Genomic DNA, 21,966 nt, shown 5'->3' on the forward strand with positions numbered 1-21,966 from the left:
TTCATCTACTCTGCAGTTGATGGGCATCTTGGTTGTTTCCAAGATTTAGCTACTACAAATTGTGCTGTTATGAACATGGGTGCACATATATCACTGTGATATTACCTTTTCAGGTTTTCTGGGAAAATACCCAGGAGAGGAATAGCTGGATTAAATGGAATTTCCAATCCTAATCTTCTGAGAATTCTCCATACTGATTCCCATAGTAGTTGCACCAGTCTACACTCCCACCAACAGTGGAGCAGTGTTCCTTTTTCCCTGCAGCCTCACCAACAATTGTTATCAGTTGATTTCTTGATGGCAGCTATTCTTTACGGAGTGAGATGAAATCTCAGTGCTGTTTTAATTTGTATTTCTCAAATGACCAGTGATGGTGAACATTTCTTCATGTATTCATTTGTCATTTGTATATATATGCATCTGAGAACTGTGTGTTCATCTCAGATACCCATTTTTGGAGAGAGTCTTTGAATTTGGGGGCTTGATGTTTTTCAATTCTTTATATGTCCTGGATACAAGTCCTTTGCCTGAGGGGTTGCTGTCTAAAATTCTTTCCCATTCTGTGGGTTTTCATTTCACTCTATTGGTGATTTCTTTTGAAATGCAGAAACTTCAATAATATATCACAGTTATTGATTCTTTGAAGTGTTTCCCATGAAGTTTGCATTTTGTTCATGAATTCTCTGCCTACCCCTATGTCTCCAAGACTCCTACCTACCTTGTCTTCCAGTAGATTTAGTGTTTCTGTTTTAATATTTAGGTCTTTGATCCATTTTAACTTTAGTTTTGTGCCTGGTGATAGGCATGGATCTAGTTTCAGTCTTTGGCATGTGGAGAGCCAATTTTTCCAACACCATTTATTAAAGAAGCTGTCCTTCTTCCAGTGAACATGTTTAGCCCCTTTGTCAAATATCAGGTGGCTGAGTGTCTTTGTACTTGTGCTTGCATCTTCTAATCTGTTCCATTGATCCTCAGATCTATTTCTTTGCCAGTACCATGCTGATTTTATCACTGTGGCTTTGTAGTATAGTTTCAAGTCAGGAATTGAGATGCCTCCTGCCTTGCCTTTGTTGCTTAGAATTACCTTTGCTCTTCTAGTTTTCTTCTGTTTCCAAATTAATTTTAGAAGTGTTTTCTCTATCTGTGAGGTATGTTAATGGTATTTTGATTGGGATTGTGTTAAATCCATTAGAGTTTTGGGAGTATGGCCAGTTTCACAATGTTGGTTCTTCCCAACCAACAGCAAGGAATATTCTTCCATTTTCTAATATCCTCTTCAATCTCCTTTTTTAACATAGCATAATTTTCGGCATATAGATCTTTTAAATTCTTGGTTAGGTTGATCCCTACATATCTGACTTTTTTAGATGCTATTGTGAAAGGTGATGATTCCATAATTTCTCCCTCAGTGAGTTTTTTGTTTGTGTACAGGAATGCTATTGATTTTTGAGCACTGACTTTGTATCCAGCTACACTGCTGAATTTGTTTATTCTAGTAGTCTTTTAATGGAGTTTTTGAGTCTTCTACATAGAATTCAATCTTTTTTTAAAAAAAAAAGAGAGTATTTCTCTTTTGGCATAGGTATCAAAGTAATACTTCATGGCCCAAATGTCCACCAACAGATAAATCAACGAAGAAAATGTGGTATTTATACACAATGGCATTCTACTCTTCCATAAAGAAGGGTAAATTTGAGTCACCTTTTAGGAAATGGACACACCCTGAAGCCTCTTTAAAAAAATAAATCAGACCCACAACCTTAAATATAACATGGTTTCTCTTACATGAGAAACCCAAAGTATAAATAATTTAAAGAGCAAGATAAAAGACAGATAATAGAAAACAAGGAGGAAGATCTTTTGCAAATGATAAAGGGTCCAAGAGATGGAGGGAATAGGAGGGAAAATAAAAAGAATTAGGATGTGTTATGCACATGGATCAACTCCCCGTGATGAGTTGTAGGGAGCGGCTCAGAATGGCAGCTGCTGCCCTGCCCCTCCCACCTGAGAGCATTTTGTGTGTCAGCCTACATTTCCCATGATCCTCCCCTTGCCTACAATGTGCATGATGTAAGCAACTTCCTGCTTCAGCCTACATTTCCCATGATCCTCATGTCTGCCTACATTACCCAAAATCCTCTCCTGCTTACGTCACATATCTGGATGTGACGATGACCTATCAGATAACACTCTGTGCCCTCTTCCTGCCCCATTGGCCCACCTCCACCCTATATAAGTTGTAGCCATTTTAAGAGTAAATGAGACTCGATTGGAATCTCAACGTGTCTCCATCTCTCTTTTCTCTTGCCCAGCCCTCCATCCCCATCCCTTCTCCGGGTGAGGCCCATGGACCGATCTGTGGGACGGATCAAGTGGCGCCCAGCATGGGACAGACCTGGCACAAGGGATAACGACGCAGGACACATGGGGGTAAAGCGCCAGCCAGCGTGACTGTTTCGGGACTTCGTTCCTGTGATCCGTGCAGACAGCCACCTTACGTCTCACCTGAATCAGGGTAGGTGAACAGAATTAGCATGGGGCAAGCACTTAGTGAGCATGAATTGTTCGTGAATGGCCTCAGGGAGGCAATCAAGAGTAGAGGGATTAAGGTTAAGACAAAAGATTTGATACAGTAGTTTCAGTTTATACATTCAGTGTGTCCATGGTTCCCCCTAGAAGGTACCATTAATTTAAACAGGTGGAAAAGAGTAGGAGATGCTCTTAAAGACTATTATGAGGTTTTTGGCCCAAAAAAGATTCCGGTAACTGCTTTTTCATATTGGATTTTAATCTCTGAGCTGCTGACACAACATCATGCAGATCCCCAGATTGCAGAGATGCTTGCTCAGGGTGAGGCTGCATTATCTGCCTCCTGCAGTTGTACTCCGCCACCACTGGACTTATCTAAGACACCCAGCCCTCCCGGCTCTGTGGTCCTTGATATCCCAGAGCCTTTTCAAGATGGCAACGTGCCACCACTTCCTTTTTCTGGAGGCCACAAGGGTACTCAAAATGGCGTGCACCGCCCCGGTACTCAAAATGGCACCGCTCCATACTGACTCTGGTGGTGAAAAAAAAAAAAATAGGGGCTGGGGATTTAGCTCAGCAGCATAAGTGCCTGCCTGGCAAACAGGCGGTCATGAGTTCGATCCCCGGTGCTGTTAAAAAAAAAAAAAATAGGGGCTGGAGATTTAGCTCAGCGGCATAAGTGCCTGCCTTGCAAGCAGGCTGTCCTGAGTTAGATCCCTGGTACCAATAAAAACAAAAAAAGACAAAAAAAAAAAAAATGGCGCTGCCATGCTCCCTCCTCCATACTGCCCTATCAACCCTGGAAATGGGAGCTTAGCTGCTGGAATGACCAAGAGGTGGTTTGGACTTGGGTAGGATCAGGAAGCCCATGGTTTGTGCCCACACCCTGTTGGTTCTTTCTGGGGCTCCAGTGTCCCAGACAAAGTCAATTCTACCTTTGTCCCGCTGCAACAGGGGGCAGATCATATTGTAATTCCCCAGGACAATATATTTGTGCTCCTTGGAGCTGCAAAACAGTTGCAACAGGATGACAACCCGCCTTCCCCGATAAACACCTTAAACTGACATGGGGGCTGCCAGGGTGCAGCCTAGATGACTACCCACCAGCCAATCAAAGACCCTGTCAGGTTCTAAACGTCACTGTCACCACTCCTGAAGACCCTGGCTGGTTGACAGGATGTACCTGGGGACTTCAAGTTTATGAGTCAGGCAAAGACAGGGGAAATCTTATTCTCATAAAAAAGATTCCCCTACAGATTTTATCCATGCCCATAGGCCCAAATCCTGCTCTAAATCCAAAATATAATCCAAATCCAAAATACAATCAGTCCCATACAGATCCTGTTACTGTTGTTCAAACAACCACAGTAAGTCACCCAACCATAAGTGTTCCTCAAGCCCCCTCACACCAGGCAGATAATATACCTGCCCCTCAATATTCACATTCTAACCTATTCAGTTTGATTAAAGGGGCATACACGGCTTTAAATCATACCCAACCTGATCTCACCCAATCCTGTTGGTTATGCTTGGCTGCTCCTCCCCCATATTATGAAGGAAAGGCCCTCAATTTAACCTTTAACAGTTCTTCTAGCTCATCTGCCTGTGACTGGGGCAATCACCACAAGCTGACTCTCCCTAACGTCTCAGGTAGAGGGACTTGTCTTGGGGACTCCAGCCATCCACCAACACTGGCAGCACGACTCTGTGCCCAGCTTCATTCAGAGTTCAAGCCAAATAATTACCTCATTCCACCCCCAGGAACGTCTTGGGGCTGCAATTTTGGCCTCTCTCCCTGTATAGCAACCACTGTTTTTAACAAGTCTACAGATTTTTGTGTTCTTGTACAGGTTCTTCCTCGCATAACCTTCCACCCAGGAGACTACTACCTCCAGGCATCGCAGACCGGCTATATATATATATATATATATATATATATATATATATGAGAGAACCTGCAACACTCACCTTAGCTGTATTGCTAGGGTTAGGAGTTGCAACGGGAATAGGAACAGGGACTACAGCTCTAGTGTTGGGAAATGAGCATCTAGCTCAATTACAGGCAGCAGTAGATCAAGATTTAAAAGAAATAGAAACATCTGTGATGGCTCTACAGGCGTCCCTGACGTCTCTATCTGAGGTAGTCCTACAGAATAGAAGAGGGCTAGACCTCCTAATTATGAAGGAGGGTGGCTTATGTGCTGCCCTCAAGGAAGAATGTTGTTTTTATGCTGACCACTCAGGAGTCGTTAGAGTCCATGAATAAACTAAGGGAGCATCTCAAAGAGAAAGAAAAAGAGCACCTCAGAGAAACCACCTTCTCCTCCATGTGGGGGGGTCTCTTCCCTTACATTGCCCCCCTCTTGGGACCCCTAGCCACCTTGCTGTTACTGCTTACTGTAGGACCTTGTATTTTTCAGAGGATCATGACGCTCATTAATAACGTTAATAACAGGATTGACACACTTATGGCAAAGCCCATTCAGGTATAGTACCATCGGTTGGAAATGGCAGAACAACAAACTTATCGGGAAAGAACACCCACTGACGGCCCACATGATACTGTGGCCCAAATGCCCTGAGGCACTGGACAGGCAGCCAGAAATGGGCAACTAGGACACATATGTAGTGCCAATCGGCCACCTAAAACAGGTCCAGGACCAACAGCTGTCCTGCAGGCCCACAACGGGTAAGGCTCGATTGGGTTCATATGAGGAGGAGTCCTTGACCCAAGACAGGTGCTGTCCTCCCAGGGCCTGCCATGTTCCTAAAAAATATATAAAATAATAAGGGAGGAGATGTAGGGAGCACCTCAGAATGGCAGCTGCTGCCCTGCCCCTCCCACCTGAGAGCATTTTGTGTGTCAGCCTACATTTCCCATGATCCTCCCCTTGCCTACAATGTGCATGATGTAAGCAACTTCCTGCTTCAGCCTACATTTCCCATGATCCTCATGTCTGCCTACATTACCCAAAATCCTCTCCTGCTTACGTCACATATCTGGATGTGACGATGACCTATCAGATAACACTCTGTGCCCTCTTCCTGCCCCATTGGCCCGCCTCCACCCTATATAAGTTGTAGCCATTTTAAGAATAAATGAGACTCGATTGGAATCTCAACGTGTCTCCATCTCTCTTTTCTCTTGCCCAGCCCTCCATCCCCATCCCTTCTCCAGGCGAGGCCCACAGACTGATCCATGGGACAGATCAATGAGTGAAATCATTGTGTACTACAAATGCATACTAACAATTTTTTTTTAATTTTAAAAAACAAACTAATAAACAATGGAAAAAATATTAAGTGAATCCTCACCATGCTCCCAGTGCATCTCTCCTTGAAGTTCCAACACAAGCCAGTGGGACCCAAGCCAGTAGACAATCCAAGAGGCCAGTACCATGATTTTTTCCACTTCTTCTAACATAGCAAGGCATTGTCTTGGTTCAAGTGTTTTTTGCCAGGCTCTCTTGTCCCTTCCAAGTTCTGCCTTTCCCATCCAAAGTTTCCCATCCATGAAACCTTCTCTGTCTACCCTCATTGACTGAGTTTATTCCTGCTGCCCTAAAAAAAATTTTATACTAGAGAAGTTATAAAAATAGAAATGTGTGTTTCAAAGTTCTGGAAGCTAGGAAGTGTTTGGCCAGAGCTGCTGTCTCTCTCTCCCCAAGATGGTGCCTTCAATCTATATAGTCACATGCAGGAAGGAGAAGTCCAGGCAGATCTCTGAGGCCTCTTCTATAAGGGTATTAATCACCTCCTAAGGGCTTTGTTCTTAATAACACCACAATGGGGGCTAAGTTTCAATGCAAATTTTAGAGGAAAACGAACATTCAAAGCACAGTGACTACTCCCACCCTCAGCTTTGCCTGGCATATGTTAGGAAAGGAAATACTGATAATCAGTTTAGTGAACCTGTTTGTCTCTGATTAACTGTCTTTAAATGTGCATTTTGTATTCACTGCTAATGACAAAGTCTGTAGTATTGAATTAATTGTTCATTGTTTCTTAAATAAATAACATAATCATAAATTTGTGCATAAAATTGCAGTCAGTATAGAATTCCATGAATATGATCCTTATAGTCTCTATTGTTCCCTTCTTCTCTTGTGGAACATTAGCAAAATCCACATGTAGATTAAACAGTGCATCATGATCTTTTTCTGGTTTTCGTCCATTGCTCTACTTTCCTCCCCACTCATCAGCCTCCTTTTGGGTTCATATCCAGGTCTTGCCCTTCCTGAGGCTGATATTCATTTGTTCATTGATTCTACAATGGTTGTTGAGGGCCTACTGTTCCCTGGGTTACCAACGTGAGTAGCAGGGGTACAAAGAAGAAGCAAACTAACTCTTCATTTCTTCTGGAGTCAGGCAGCTGGAGAGACAAAAAAAGGAAATAGCCCTTGTGCTGAGTTTTTAAAACTATGATGTAATTCCATTGTCTTCGTGTTTTTGTTCAAAATCACTTTACCACCAAACAGTAGTTTAATTGACTTGAACAAATGAGAGGGGAGAAAAAAGAGATAAATTATAAAATGAGAGGTGCATTTATGTCAAATGAAAGTAAATGAGGTCCATGAAACAAGTTTCTCTGTAGTTCAAATGGAGAAGTGTTGGGAGAATTGGGCTACTCCGCTGCCTGGCTCAGCAGCACAGGGATGCCAAACTCCAGAACTGCACACCGGCAACCAGTAATGTATTCATCCTATGAGCAGAAATTTAATTTCAACAAAACTTCATCTGTCACATCAAATTAATGCTGTTAATTTGATTTTTATTGGTTTTAGGGTTTTATTCTTATTTAGTTTGCAAATTTTTCCAGTTTTATAATTAAAAGTGCTATAAGCATATGAGTTTATACCTAATTTTATGTTTGCATTTATGTAAGTAGCATTGCCATTAAATTATTTAACAGTGGCACTGAGGAAAACTATTCCTCATGTTCCTGTAAGCTGTGGAAATTAGTTTACTGCATTAATGGCAGCTGGTCTTAGCAGTGGAGTTAACTCTTCCAGCTCCTATCAATGATGATACTCTTGTTTTTCTGTTTGGTTGCTCTTAGAGTTAAAAGAAACAGTTCTTTCTGTTATATAGTAATAAAGTGGGCAGGAAGACTCCGTTCAGCCCACCGCCTTAGGGAATGGGGAAAAGGCTGTGTTTTGTGATAATGCAGGGAAACTGGAAGGTATCAAGAGATGACTGCAGTTCAGACAGGACTGGGAAGGGCCCTTGTTTACACTATAGATTCAAAAAGTGATACTGAAATCTAACCACGCTGCTCTGTCTCCCTTCCTCAAAAACAGATGAGAAAAAGCAATGTTTTGTTCTACGTGATTCCCAAATGCTCGTCCTCAGAGATCACTGGTCCATGGAAAAATGTTCACCAAGTGAGAAAGTTCAATGCAGTGTTTACGTAAGTATGCTGTTGTAAAGTTACCAACTGTCCTTCCCCAGGAAGAACTGTTCTTTCTTTTAAAATGTGACCTTCTTGCTTTCTTGTGGTTGAAAAGTTCTGGGACATTGTAACTATGCATTTACTCAAAGTCAGCTTTCTCTCCAGAGATGGAGTCAGACATAGTTATCAATTCTGGTCCCCCCGAAACACAGTGCAATGTGAAATAATGTTACAGGCTAACATTTTTAAATGTAAAATTATGGTTATACACTCATTCTTTTATAAAATGTTAAAAGTAGATAATGATTATTCCTATTTTTTAATTATTTGGATGCATAAATTGTCACCTTTTTTCTCTTTGCTTTTGCTTATTGAAGTTTTACTGATACACAGAAACTAAAGGTTCAACGGCATGGTTCAATGATAAAAGCTGTAAGTTAGGGGTAGAAAAAATGGAGTTTAACCTAGCCTTCCTTACTGGCTAAAAACACATTGCAAATGTTGCTACAAAAGAATCAGTGGCTTCTTTCTTCACAGAACCCCTTACAAGGATTAATGAGAAACAGATAATGTGTCTGAGCACTTCATAAACAGAATTTATCACCATTGATAGCAACCATTGATAAATGAATAAATGTTTTCATACAATCAACAGAAATTCAGCAATCAAGACATTTAATCAGAACTCCTTGAAAATCAGAGACAAAGTGCAAGTTCACATTTTTGGAACTGAAGCGTTACTCTATGTTTTCAGGGCTTTATCTACAAAAGTATCAAAAACAATTAAATAAATTAACGAATATATCTAATTTTTCCCTTCAGAAGCAGAGTTAGGTAAGCTGATGTTTTGAACTTAATTTGGCCTCACTTCCAGACCACAGATTCCCAACAACCTTCAGTGAGAACTTATCTAACTAGGTACAGACACGCTGAGCCAGAACAATACATCATAATTTTAAAAATAAATTTGCAACGTTAAAAAATGTTTTAAAAAACCAGAGGAAACAGGAATTAAGCTACTTACCAGAACAATTAAAAATGCTTACTTAAAATTAGAGCTATTTATGTCATTAAAATTTAATTCATGAAGCCCAGTAATTTATATGAATAATTTGAAAGTCCTGTAAAAACATTATTAGTGAATAGGTAATCATCACTGGTTCTATTTACTTAAAGATTTCTTTTTAAATGGCAAATAGGCCTAATCATAAACTAATCTCTTAAGAAAATATAGATGTTAATAGATTTACATTGAGGAACCTACGTGCTCTTCCTTGTTTGAATGACTCATTTTTAGCCATTTGGGAAATAGCTCGATTTTATTCTAAACAGACTCCAACTGAGATAATAATACAAGGCACTTTTTTGTTTGCCTGAGGATTTCAATGCTCTGGACATTCATGAAGTTTTCATTGAGTGAAAGAATGAATGCTCTCTCTCTGCACATGGCGGATTGGGTGCTCCCTAAATCAAAACATAGCGCTGAAAACTGGGGCCTTAATGTGGCACATTTCTGACATGTCCTTGATGAATATATGTTTTTAATTCAGCAAGTTATTCATCTAAGCTTAGCAAATAAGCCTCTTGCCTGTTCCCTGACTCTTTCTGCTGAGTGGTTTTCCTTTTCCCTTGGAATTTGTGATGGCTTAGCAAGTGACAAATGGGCCTTGCCAGAACCCCATTTGATGGGGCCATTAAATAATGCCTAAGGTATTGTTTAGGTGAAAACCATGGGATCTATATAGAGAACAGGGTAGTTCCAAAACCCATTTAATATCAAATCAATGACACTAAATGGCAGAGTTTCTTCTACTGTACAACCTACCCAGTGTAACTCGGCTTAACCTCTAATTTAAACCTGTAACGAAATTCCATCTTTCTTCTAAATCCCAATCATTTCTTCCATGTACATATATCAATACAAATCCCACAAACCTATATGAATCTAGAAATAACAGATCCTTGTCTTACTCACCTCCTTTCCTTTGAAAATAGGCTAATTTTAGAAATAATTTTTGAATTAGAGAGTTGAAATTGTAATCTCTTTCTCAATTTGTTAATAAGTGATTTTGAGGTAAGAGAGTAGCGTGAGGCAAGCTGGTTGAGGGAGCAGATGTGACCTGTTGAACGCGGAGCTCCAGAACACAGAATCGTGGATGACTGTACAAGTCCCCAAAGCCTGAATGAGGGACCAAACAGAAAGTGCTATTTTCAATTCGTCATTGACATCTGGTGTAAAACCAAATGGGCTTTTGACAAGACAGCAAGATCTGATGTCAGCCCAACTGAAATTTCCAATAGGATAACTGTTCCAAATGCCTTGTTTGCATGGAGGAAAGTAATCCAGGAATGAGAGTTATAAAAGACCCCTACCATTAACCTTGTGGCACCTGTGAGTCTGCTCACTAGCCTGCTCTCACTCTGCAGTACACACGTCTTTCCCACCTTTGATAAATGTACATCCCTTCCATCTTTGTCCAAGTTTTTTGATCAGGACACCAAGAACCTGAACACTTTGGGTCCCAAATGCCCATAACAATTTGATTGAAAATCTGGCAATGGAATTGCTTTACCCAAACTACTTCTTCTGTAGAGCAAAATTTCTGCCATGCTCATGTTTTCAGTAAGGTAAACACCCCCACTTGTCACTGCAGTATCACAGGTACCGAAGTTTCCATCCTTAGAAATAACTTGATTCTTATGTTTCAGGAGGACTTAAAACTTGGACTTTTCAGAAGTAAAGATGAAAATATGTACTAATCAAAACCCAAAGCCATTCCTTTCTTCATCCCCTTGAGATTGAAAGATAGTAGTTACATCTTTTTATCTTGTAAAACTCCATGGATTCATCCCTTTACTTGCAGACGATAATAAATCATTTCAAGTATTTAATTGTTATTAAATTAATTTCCTTCATTTAGTTGTATTCATTATTCTGGTAACTCTACTAATTAAGATGCTATCTACCCAAATGAGAAATCTGTAGCCTTTTAAATGGCTTTCATCTTATAAAAAAAAAGTCACTACCAAAAAAAATTACTCCACTACAGAAATAGAGTTCATTAGTAGCAAACAGAGAACAGGAGATTCAACTGACGTTATATAAACCTAAGTCACCCTCTCAGATTAAATCCAAATTCTGGATTCTCCATGAAAATTCTTCCAGATTCATCAATCTCAAAGGATCTCTCACTCTCCTGAATTGCCAACTAACTTAATATTTATAGTTAGTTGTGAACAGTCTACTAATATGACTATATTGTCACCTTGAGATCTTTTTTCTATCTTGAATGTCATTTTGTTTTTAATGTGTTTTACTTTGTCCACAAATCTGCCTTATAAACAAACTCTTCTCACTCATGGACAAGTTATAATTTCTTTGTCTTCCCCCTACGCATAGTCATCACATTCAGAACAATTATTTTTTATTACAGTATTACTACCTAATCAGTGTGGTGAATAAGAAACACAGAGACACTTTAATTAAGCCTTTCAGTTCAAGGAGCTTAAATTCTAATAAGGGAAGAAAACAAGAAAAATACCAAAACCAAGTTAATATGTCAAAGAATCTCTAAGGGAGAATAAAAAGAGAATGCCACAATGATGCATTACATTGCCTATAAACATTTATTGACATAAATTTGGGTTTTGCTGTAATATAACATTTATTTCTGTTGTACTTTGACTTCTACACTTTCTCATTACTGTATAAGATAGATATTTGCACTGATGTTCATTCATTTATTCATTCCAAAAATATTTACTGTCTAAAATGTGTCACCCACTGGGATTAATGTTGAGTTTATAAAGACCGGCATGACACATATGGTCTCTCTTTTCATCATACAAATAGTCTAAGAAGATTAGACAAAATAAAAATAAGCAAACAAAACCATTATTATAATAATAAGTGTTTTGAAAGCTACACACAGGAAGTTGAAATAAAGAATAGTAGGAAGCAAACTCTGAGTCAGAGTAGTCAAAGAGTCTCTTGGAGAAGCCAGATTACAATGAGTGGAGGGAAAATTGTTGTGAGATGGGAGAAGCATGTGCAAGAAAAACACAAAAGGCTTTAGGTTTGGAACGTAATGTGTAAGGAGGCAAGTGGTTTTGATTAAGTGGTTCAAATGGGAAAACATGAACAGTTTCTGTATGAGAGCATAAAACAAGTTTACTCCCAGGACTGATGCCCTGGAGAAGCAGATTGTTCAGTGTTATCGGAGTGAAGCGGTGGGTAAGAGACCCGTTTTTAACATTAACTTAGCACACTCATTTTCAGTGCTGTGCAGAAGTCACCTTGCATACTTGCACTTGCATTCCATTTATGTGTGTGTGTGTGTGTGCACACGCACGTGCGTGTGTACTCTCCACTCCACATTGATGATTCACTAGCACCACGGTTTGAAGCAGTCATTTGTATTTTTAGTAAAATAAACTCTGGTTATTATATTCTCCTCTGATTAATTTTCTGCATTGAGTCCAGAAGGATGCATTTTTAATAGTAGGAAGAATAGAAGAAACTAAAAGTTGTTATCCTTACTCTGCCTGAAATGCTTGCTGATAACACAGGAACATAGTTTCTCTGGACAACGGGCCTCCAAATTCAATTCTGTTTTGAGATCAAAAAATTTAACTCGGTTTTTCTAAAGGAAAGAGGAAATGCTCCATTCGCTCTTCAATCTCTTTCACGATTGTCTTTGAAGACTGGAACCTTGCTGGGCAAAGACTCATTATCTGGAGGAGCAGAGTGTACCACAGGTTGAAAACTGCAGAGGAGCTGGCAAACAGCTGGCCAGAAGCCAAACTCAGGGAAACCTACAGCAGTTCCTGTGCCAGCTGGACATGCAGTCCAGGTGCTGGGAGGCTGGCTCTAGCATCAACAGTTAAGCCTGGCAAAAACAAAGCAAGTCTGAGTCCCAAGGGAGTCAAAATACAGGAAGATTATCAAGCAAAGCTTAAGCACAAAAATGAAGGCTTTGAAACTGGGAAGGGAGATTGGAAATGTGATAATAACAATGGAAATTTTCTTTAAACTCTAGGAAAATTGGAATATTGCTGGCTAGAGGACCAGTCCTGTCAGAGGTACTCAGAGAGGGTTCACTGAAACCACCAGTACTCTGTGTGTGGAGGGTGGGGAGGACTTACATCCTGAAACAGAAACTTAATCAGAAAGGTTTACATGTACATCAAACCAAATAATTGAGTCACTGAGGAGCAGAAGTGATACTAGGGTGACTGGTTTGTACCACAGCCCCAAGCCCTCTCGAAAGTAATGTTTATGGAAGTACTCCAACAAGCCTGAGGGCAGAAACAAACATTGTAGAAGCTGGACTCCTGGGTCAGGCTCTACCTATTCCAACTCCTTCTTCTTATCAGCTCTCTTCCAAAACCTGAGGAATGGTGCAGCCCAAGCAAGGCACACCACCCTGCCAGGCAGAGAGAGGATAAAAAGCAAGCAAAAGGATTGGTGCACTTCCTGTCTTCTGACTCCTGAGTCCCCCACCTAAGAGCAAACCTGCCCAACTCCTGAAGCCCCATGCCTGGGAGTGAGCAAGCTGTTGGTATGCAAACACACCTATGGATTCCCATGGATTCCTATGAACCACTAGCAGAGCAAGAGCACATAAATGTAAAATTCACAATAAAATACTGGAAAATAGAATGCAGCACATCATCAAAAGGACTATACTTTGTAACCAAGTAGGTTTCATCTCAAGGTTTCAAGAATGGGTCAACATACACAAATCAATAAATGTAATGGACCATATAAATAGGATTATGTAGCTTTGAATCTTTCTTCTATCAATAAATGCAGAAAAAAGCTTTTGACAAAATCCAACACTCATTAATGATAAAAACTTGGAAATAATAGGCATAGTAGCTCCTTACCTGAACCTGATAAAGGTCATTTATGACAAATTAATGGCCAACATCATATTAAATGGAGAAAAACCTAAATCTTTCCTTCTAAAATCAGAAATGAATCAAGAATGCCCATTATTACCACTTCTGTTCAACATAGTATTGAAAACATTATGCAGAGTAATCAGGCAAGAGAAATATATATAATCTCTCAGGTAAAGAAAGAAAGAAATTACAATCATAATGAAAGAATTGCTGAACATATCTAAAGAAGACACAAATAGAAAAATACAAGATCATAGGCAAATGATGGAAACCTTGAATGAAAAATATAGGAAAAAATTAGAATGCTTAAAACAGATTCAAAGAGATATCCAGGAAATTAAAAATTCCATTGAAAATTGTAAAAAAACACTGAAACAAAATTGAAGAAAGATTTTTAGACCTTGAAGACAAGATTGCAGCTAGAAATCACAAAAAGAACGATCTCTTAAAAATAATAAGGAACGAGGAAATAACAATTCAACAGCTACAAGACAATGCAAAGAAAAACAATGCAATCATGATAGTTGTCAGTAAAAAAGCAGGAGGCACACAAATGACATAAAAAGACTATTTGCAGCAGTAATAGCAGAAAATTTCCCAAGCATGAGAAAAAACCCTGACACAGATAAGTGAGGCATATAGACCCTCAATCAGTTATAACGAAAATAAATGTGGACTCAGACATACAATAGTCAAGATCCCAGAAATTCAGCACAAGAACAGATTATTAAAAGCTGTTAGAGAAAAGAAACAGATCACTACAAAGTCAAGTCTATCAGAATCATGGCAAACTTCTCAACACAAGCCATTAAGTCAAGTAAAGCTTAGAGGAAAGTGATAGAGTTTTCAGCGTGATAAAAGTGACAATATGAAATAAAAATAGCCTTTATTCAAAGTATGTGGAGAGAACTCCATGGCCACCGAGGCCTGGCTTTCTCTGCTGGAACATGGGGCATCGGACATACATATAATTTCCAATTGGGGTGACCCTTAGGGTGGGCATTGTCAATGCGTGAGCAGCCTATTGGAATTTTCTTTGCTCACAAACAGGAGTTGGGGAAGAAGCAGGAAGTGGAAGGCATTCCTGCTTTGGCCTTCCCCTCATTAGACCACCGCTATAATTTCTACAGAGGCAAGATCCTTGCAGAAAGTATTTCAGGTTCTGAAAGAAAATAACTTCCACCCAGACTGATGTACCCTGCAAAACTATCTTTCAAAATTAATTGAGAAATAAGATACTTTCATGACAAAAAACAACTAAAGAAATTCATGACAAAACTAAACCTACAAAGAGTAATGAAAGATATTTTAGAAAGAGGTAAAAATGACCACAATTCCAAGAATAACAACAGAAAGAAACCACCAAGAAAGGCAAACAATTAAACAGAGGACAAAAACAGAGAACCACAGCAAGAAAATAACAAGGATAAACCAATACTTATCAGTTATAACCATTAATGTAAATGGTCTCAATTCACCAATCAAAAGAAACAGACTGGCAGAGTGCATCAAGAAACAAAATCCAACGATATGCTATATAAAAAAGCACATTTAACTCAAAAGGAAATTCAGACTGAAAGTCAAAGTATAGAAAACAATACTCCACATGACAGGAACCCAGAAAAAAGCAGGGGTAGCTATTCTATTTGCAGCCAATATGAACTTCAAACCAAGACTAATTAAGAAAGATAAAGAAATTCACTACATCCTTGGAAAAAGAAACAACCCAACAGTAAGAGATAACACTCAATCATAAATATTTATGTAACAAATACCAGGGCACTCAATTATATAAAACAATTAGTAATGGACATGAAAAATCAAATAAGCCCTAATACAACTGTATTGGGAGACCTCAATTCCCTCACTGTCACAAAAAGACAGATCAACTAGACAAAAAATCAATAATGAAACATTAGAACTAAATCAAACTTTGAACAAATGGACTCTTAGAAATCTTAGAGTGTTCCACTCCCAAATATCAAAATACACAATCTTCTCAGCTGCATGTAGGATGTTCTCCAATCTGGGACATATACTGGCTCATAAAACATGCTGAAGTAAATGCAAAAGAATTGAAATTATCCCATGCATACTATCAGAACCCAGAGCAATGAAAATGGAAATCCTTTACAAAAGAAACTACAGGAACTTCATAAACATATGGAAAATAAACAGCTCCCTACTGAACAACCAATGGGCCACAGATGAAATTAAAGAAGAACTTAGGCAACTTTTACAATTGAATAATAATGATGGTACAACATACCAGAACTTATCGGACACAATGAAAGCCATCTTAAGAGGGAAATTACAGCAGTAAATACCTGTATCAGGAAAACAGAGCAAGTGCATATAAACACTTAGGGGGAAAACTCAAAATTCTAGAAAAAGAAGAGCATGCTAAGCCAAAAGATCATATGTTAGCAGAAATTATAAAGATCAGAGCAGAAATTAACACACTGGAGGCCAAAAAACAATACAAAGAATCAATGAATTGGAGAATTCATTTTTGAAAGATTTTAAAAAAATAGACAAACCCTTATCCAACCTTACCAAAGAAAGGAAAGATTCAAATTCACACTATTAGGAATGAAAAGGGTGAAATCACAACAGAACCTGCAGAAATACAGAAGATTATTTATACCTAGTTTGAAAACTTGCGTTCTAATAAGATGGAGAACATAAAGGCAATGGACAACTTCCTAGATACATTTAAATTACCGACGCTGAATCAAGAAGATTTATAAACATCTTAAATAAACCAATATCCATCAATGAAATTGAAGATGTAACTAAAAACCTACAACAACAGAAAGCCAGGACCCTCACAGATTCACTGCTGAATTCTACAAGAAATTTAGAACAAACCTAACACCACTACTTCTCAAACTCTTTAATGAAGTTGAAAAGGAAGCAATACTCCCAAATTCATTCCTGGAAGCAGTATTACTGTGATACCAAAACCAGAGGACTCAACTAAGAAAGAGTATTACAGGTCAATTTCTCTAATGAACATAGATGCAAAAATCCTTAATAAGATACCGGCAAAAAGAATGAATAAATCCTGAAGAGAATTACACAGCATGATCAAGTGGGATTCATCCTGGGGATGCAGGGATAGTTCAACATACATAAATCTATAAATGTAATATACCATATTAACAGAGCCAATGACAAAAATTATATAATCATCTCAATAGATGCAGAAAAAGCTTTTGACTAAGTCCAGCACCCATTCATGATAAAAAAAAAACACCCCACAGAAAATTGGAACAGATGGTCTTTATATCAATCTGATGAAAGGCATCTATAACAAACCACCAGCCAACATCATATTAAATGCACAAAAATTGAAAGCTTCAAATCTAAAATCAGGAACAAGACAAAGATGTCCACTGTCTCCACTCTTATTGAACATAATCATGGGAACTTTAGCTGGAGGCCATTCATGGACTGCAGGGGAAGAGACCAAGAAGTCACCAAGAGGGAAGCCCTCCTGTGAATCAGCCCCATGTGCAAGCCACTGCAGGGAGAGCCAGATTCCAGCCTTTCCTGTGAGTCAGTGCCATTTGTGAACTGAGGGGGAAGAGAACAAGAAGTCACCAAGAATCAGTGCCATTCACAGGCTGCTGGAGGGAGAGCCAGATGCCAGCCCCTTCTGGCACACAGGCTGGGAAACAAGAAACATCAACACCCCACTCCACCCCCTGCTGCCGTAAGTGACCAGCTAATCCAGAGAAACACAGGCTGTGATGATGGCTATTGAGGCAGAATGCAATTTAATACTTGTAGTGTTCAGTGTTTCACTGACTGTGCAGGTCTAAACCCAGTGGTCTGATCATCTATCACAGTGTAGCATCTGCGGGAAGGGGTCTCCTTCTGAAGGTGGTGGCCATTGTTGATTCACTATTGTCTTATTTTGAAGTCCTATATCACTCTCTTTGTTTTGTTGGGTTGGGTTTTTTTCTTTTTTTTTTTTTTTTTTTTTATCTGATCGCATGGGCAGCTATTTCAAAGATAACAAGATACATTAGGGTAGCAATCTTGGATATACTATTATCTTGTTTTGAAGTTCTTTATTGCATTCATTTTGTGCTCTTATTGGTTCTATTATGTTCTTTTTTGTTTGATTTTTACTATGTCTGAAAGTATCTGCAGCTATTTTGAGGTCAGCAGGAGGCATTATGGTAACCACTGCTGATTTCTTATTGATTTGAAGTCCTGTGTCACTTACACTGGTTTGTTCTGATTGGCTTTGTTCTGTTTTGTTTTGCTTGGTTTTATTCCCTTTAAAATAAAAAAAAGAAAAGAAACTTTAGCTGGAGCAATTAGACAAGAGAACAAAATAAAAGGAATAAAGATAGGTAAGGAAGAAGTTAAACTATCATTGTTTGCAGATGACATGATAAAAGATCCCAAAAGCTCCATCAAAAGACAACTAGATTTAATAAGCAAATTCAGTAACATAGCTGGATACAAAGTCAACACTCAAGAATCAATAGCCTTCCTGTACACAAATAACAAACTCACTGAGAAATTAAGGAAATAACACTTTTCAAAATAGCATCCGAAGAATTAAACACCTAGGAATCAATCTAACAAAGGATATAAAATACTTCTATTGAAAAGTACAGTATTCTGAAAAAGAAGATTAAATAGAGTATTAGAAAGTGGATAGATAGCCTGTATTCTTGGGTAGGAAGAACCAATATAGTGAAAATGGCCATATATCCAAATCTGTTATACAGATTTAATGCAATCTCAATCAAAATTTTAATAGCACATCTTACAGAATGAGAGAAAGAAATCATAAAATTCATCTGAAACCAGAAAGAGCTATAATATCAAAGGCAACCCTGGGCAACAAAGACAACCCAGGGGTCATCACAATCCCTGACTTGAAATTATACTATAAAGCTAAAGCTAGTATGACAAAAACAGCATGGTATTGGGGGGAAAAAAAGACCTGAAGATCAATGGAACAGATGAGAAGATGTGGAAACAGTTCCAGACACACAAAGCCACCTTTCCTTTGACAAAGGTGCCAAACCCTTTCACTAGAAGAAAGATAGCCTCTCTAATAAATGGTGCTGGAAAAACTGGCTCTACACGTGCAAAGATTAAAATTGGACCCATATCCTTACTATGCATGCACTAAGCTAAAATCACAATGGATCAAAGATCTTAATATTAAATAAAAACGATTCTGCTGGAAGATAGGATAGGTAAAACTCTTGACACTAGTTTAGGCAAAGACTTTATGAACAAAACCCCAATTACACAGAAACTGTCACAAAGAATCAACAACTTGAATCTCACCCTATTGAAAAGCTTTAGTACAGCAAAAGAAACCACCAATGGAATGAAGAGAAAACACACAATGTGGGAGAAAATGTTTGCCAGCTGTACCTCAGACAAAGGATTACTATCAAGAACATCTAAAGAATTCAAAAATTCAGTCCTCCCAGCTTTAAAGACCCAATCCAAAAATGGGCATCTGAGATGAATACACACTTCTCAGATGAAGAAACTTAAACAACAACAAAAAAAAATGTGGAAAAATGTTCAACATCACTGGTCATTCAAGAGATACAAGTTAAAACAACACTGAGATTCTACCTCATGCTGGAAAGAGTGGGTATTGTCAAGAAATCAGCCAATAATAAGTGCTGGAGAGGGTATGAGGGAAAAGGAACCTTTCTCTACTGTTGGTGGGAGTGAAGACTGGTACAACCGCTCTGGTAATCAGTGTGAAGATTTTCTCAAAGACCCGCCAATATTTGTTATTGGTTGATTTTTTGATGACAGTCATTCTTTCTGGTGTGAGATGGAATCTCAGTGTTGTTTTAATTTGCATTTCTTGAATGATCAGTGATGTTGAACTTTCAACCCACCTATTCCCCCTCTAGGTATTTTTCCAGAAGAATTAAAAGCATCATGCCACGGCAATATATGTGTAGCCACGTTTATAGCACAATTTGTAATAGCTAAATCTTGGAAACAACCCAAATGCACATTAACCAAGGAATGGATAAAAAAGACGTGATTTTTTTTTATACAGTGGAGTATTACCCAACTATAAGAAAGATTAAGTCACCGGATGTGGTGGTGCACATCTGTAATCCCAGCAACTGGGAAAGCTGAGGCAAAAGAATTGCTGTCAGTTCAAGGCCAGCCTGGGCTGTAAAGTGAGATCAAGGCCAGCCTGAACCGCATGACAAGATCCATCTTTAAAAAGGCAAAAAAAAAAAAAAAAAAAAAAAAAACACGCCATCCTTGAGTACATGTACCTACTCCCTAAAATGCATGTAAACTTTACATACTAATAAAAAAAATTTAAATAAATAAACCCCAGCATCCTGAGACAAAGTCCTTTAAATCCTGGACTGATATTGAACTGGAATATTCTAGTTAATGTACTATATGGGGTGATTACTATAATTGGATGCTACTTACAATTCTCCCTTACCTCTCTTCTACCCTCAATTTCCCTATTTCCTCCTCTGTTCTAACCACCTGCAAACACACAGGCACCCCTTCCCATGGCCTCTGGTCCCATAGTCAACCTGCCTCTTTTCTAGCACTCTAATCCACAGGAATTGAAGCTTCCCAGCAGAGAAAAGTGCATCCATCCATCCTCCAGCACCACCCAACACTGTAGCTATCAGTTCTCCCCTGGGGTTGCCCCCGTGTGGCCATGTGCTGCAACTACAGTCTCCACCGTTACCTATCCTTCATTAAAAGTATTTGGTATCCTCCCACTTAAATCTCTACTGTATAGCCCAGAAATGGCCTACACACACACACATGCACACATTCCTACACTTCAATGAGATGGGCTAGCTGAGGTCAATAATATAAAATGTGAGCTGTGAAAATAGATAAAGTAGTTGAAGTACGGAAGGTTTGATGAAAGAGAGGAGGGAAGTAGAAAGAGAGAAAGGAAGGGAGAAGGGGGAAGTGAGGAAAAAATTTAGTTGTGTTGTTCTCAAACAAATTGTCTTTTTCACTTTCTCTTCCCTGGGACACAGAATCTGACATTCACAATTTAAGGAGGAAAGATTCTGGTTCACAGTTTTTAGAGACTCAGTCCGTTGCTGGCTGCTCTAAGGCAGAAATGGCCTGGTGAAAGGATGTGGTGGAAGAAAGCTGCTTGCATCACGGCAGCAGAGAGCAGAAAATAAAGAGAGGAGCAGGGTGGGAGATACGCCCTTCCACAACATCCTCCACGCCAATAATCTGCCTCTGCTCACAAATCCCCACCAGCTAACTGTACCATCAGCCACGCACACATCAGTGGATTAGGCCACTGACGAGTGTGGGGCTCTATCATCCAACCACCTGCCACACTCATGATCATTTAGGGCCACTGAATGTGGTGGTGCACATCTGTAATCCCAGCAATTGAGAAAGCTGAGGCAGAAGGATTGCTGTGAGTTCAAGGCCAGCCTGGGCTGCAAGGTGAGATCAAGGCCAGCCTGAACCACATGAAAAGATCCTGTCTTTAAAAAGGCAAAAAAGAAAAAAAATTATGCCATCCTTGAGTACATGTACCTACTCCTTAAGATGAGGGCCATTTTAGACCTAAACCATAGCACAGGTATTCATGGTAGGTAAATGGGGAGGTTAATAAACTACCAATACCAGATCCCAAGATTCAGATTCCCTGAGCTGAGATCGACCCCTCCGCAGCTCCTATGGAACTCTACTCTGATTTCTAAACTCTGATTTCTAAACCGGTAATCAACACTTTGTGGATTATATGAGACCAGATAGCCGCTGATCTCACCTTAAGCAGATTTCTTGCTAATTTCTCAAGCTTCCAAGAGTTGAGAGTAAACTGAAAAGGAGGAGAAAAAACATAACTACAAAGAAAACAATTAAATGATGAATGAATGCTGTATTAAGAAAAGTGTAAACCAACCTCCCTACTGTATATGCTAAGTACCGTCTTAAAGTTATTTTTACTATTGAGCAAGGTTTTAAGCATGTGTATATGGTTGTTTTTTATTACAAAACTAAGAAGGGATGAAATATTACCTTTGTAATGTGCTTTCATTGAGTCCATGTGGCTATTTATTATTCAAGATAACATCACAGAGAACAAATGAAAAAGAGCTGATTGTGAAAAATTA

General features: G+C 39.0%; 1 long non-coding RNA gene across 1 annotated transcript; it reads left to right on the forward strand.

The window, feature by feature from the left end:
* The first annotated feature begins 2,275 nt into the window (after positions 1-2,275).
* LOC134473160 (uncharacterized) lies at positions 2,276-10,775 on the forward strand. The gene is made up of 3 exons (XR_010043247.1): positions 2,276-2,515; positions 7,830-7,939; positions 10,631-10,775. It is a non-coding gene; the product is annotated as an uncharacterized LOC134473160 (long non-coding RNA).
* Positions 10,776-21,966: the final 11,191 nt, after the last annotated feature.

This window comes from Cavia porcellus, unplaced genomic scaffold (assembly GCF_034190915.1).
Source record: "Cavia porcellus strain 051 isolate PalLab524CR breed Dunkin Hartley unplaced genomic scaffold, mCavPor4.1 scaffold_26, whole genome shotgun sequence".
Lineage (NCBI taxonomy): Eukaryota > Metazoa > Chordata > Mammalia > Rodentia > Caviidae > Cavia > Cavia porcellus.